The sequence below is a fragment of the Halyomorpha halys genome, unplaced genomic scaffold, assembly GCF_000696795.3.
Source record: "Halyomorpha halys isolate HHAL.00 unplaced genomic scaffold, Hhal_1.1 Scaffold615.1, whole genome shotgun sequence".
NCBI lineage: Eukaryota > Metazoa > Arthropoda > Insecta > Hemiptera > Pentatomidae > Halyomorpha > Halyomorpha halys.
Window position 1 is genome coordinate 206,240 of NW_027105445.1, and position 2,036 is coordinate 208,275.

Sequence of the window (2,036 nt, forward strand, 5' to 3'; positions counted from 1 at the left end):
AAAAAAAACTCCTCCGGGCCGGATTTGAACCAGCGACCTATGGATAACTGTTAACTTTCACCGACTACAGTCCACCGCTCTACCAACTGAGCTACCAGAGGGTCTTATATTATTAATAGGATTATTATCATTTGGGAATGTAATGATTTATTTAATTACAGCTAATATAATGTATATATTTTTTATTTATTGATATTTTTAGATATTTCAATCTGCCACATAGTTGTGGGCAATAGGTAATAGTGATAAAATAAAATAAATAAATGAATGAATGAAAAAAAAAATTACAAACTGAAGAATAAACAAAATGAACATAATCAAACAATGTGTATGAAAATAAAGTAACATAATGATAAAACAATATAGTCTCTAGTCACATTTACACTCTAATATACAATATTTACACAATCAACCTGAGGATCCCTGAGCCCACTCTATCCCCCACGTTTGAGGGGTAGAGCAGAGCTCTTAAGATCCCAGCGCATCCCTCTCGCCACATCACTGGTATTATAATATATAAAAATTAATACTTTTGTTCGTTCTTTATGAGCTGCCATACCTTTCATCCAATCTGACGATTGCCAGAACTGCAATTGTCCATTTTTATTTTAATAAGTCTCTTGACCACTGCCGTTTCAACCTTCTAGGTGGACTGTAGGGATAGGTGGAACTAGATAAGGTTTGAACCAAAGGATTAGGATGGTTGGAAAGGTTTATATGGAATTTTTAGAATTTGGTTGGTATGAGGTCAAGGACAAAAGGTATATGTAGATCATGGTGTAGTGTTCTGTTGGGAACGTAATAGGGTGGATTAACTATGGTTCTAAGGATTTTGGATTTAAAGGATTGGATACGTTTGATGTTCGACGGTTTAGCTGTTTCCCAAATTTCAAGTCCGTAGGTCCAGATAGGTCGGAGTATAGTTTTATGAATAAGAAGTTTGTTTTCTAGTGAAAGATGAGAGGTGTGTCTGAGCAGTCGGTATAGTTGGCTGAATCGTCTGTTGAGCTCTTGTCTTTTGAGTCTAGTATGATCGTTCGAGGAGAGTCTTTTGTCCAAAATGAATCCGACCCAAACTATAACTAATAGATAATAAATTTATTTGAGTATGGGAATTACTTTATATGAGATTACTAAGCAAGACCTTGCATCCAACTTCTCAACTTCTGGTTTATAAGACAATCCTCAGAAATATCTGGACCTACGGACTTCAACTTTGATTAACAGCTAAACTTGCCAACATCAAATCAAGTCCGTAGTCTGAAACCTTTAAATACCATTTTTCAAAAAAAAAAAAAAATTAAAAATTAGTAATTTTTAACCTTGATTTTGTGGATTTTTTTGTATTCTGGTGACTCTTTCATATAATCCTTTATAACTCCTCTTCATTAATTCCTATTCCTACGTTAATAATACAATTGGAAAGCTGAATGTATCTTCTTTAAACCTTCATTACTTAAAAATCAGATTTAAGGACGAAATAGAAAAAAAAATCGATTTTATAGATATGTTAAAATGTATTTTTATTATTTAATGTCATTTACCACTATAAACTAAATATATATAATAGGCAATGTATTCAATAATTAAATCAATGTCTAATTAACTAAATATAATAATTTATATTAAACTTTCATTCAATCCATATTATCCATATTCAATTAATCCATCTCCTTCACCTCATACCAACCAAATTTTCCAAATTCCATATTAACCTTTCCCACCATCCTAATCCTTTGGTTCAAACCTTATCTATTCCACCCATCCCTACAGCCCACTTAGAAGGTTTCAACGGCAGCTGCCAAGAGACTTGTAAAATAAAAATGGACAATTAGAGTTTTGGCAATGGTGTAGTGTAATTGTGACCAGAAATTATATTATTTTTAAATGAGGAGAAGATGGTTGGGGGTGCGGTCAATGAAAAACACAAATAAGTACGATTAACTTATTTTAATGTGCCAACGTTTCGGCTAGAGTTTCTATTATCCCGGGCTAAAAACAAAACAAGATAAGAACCACAGTAAGTATAGAAAAAT

General features: G+C 32.7%; 1 non-coding gene across 1 annotated transcript; it reads right to left on the reverse strand.

Moving 5' to 3' along the window:
- Nucleotides 1-9: 9 nt before the first annotated feature.
- On the reverse strand, nucleotides 10-101 carry TRNAY-GUA (transfer RNA tyrosine (anticodon GUA)). The gene is given in 2 exon segments: nucleotides 10-45; nucleotides 65-101. It is a non-coding gene; the product is annotated as a tRNA-Tyr (tRNA).
- Between the last annotated feature and the right edge of the window lie 1,935 nt (nucleotides 102-2,036).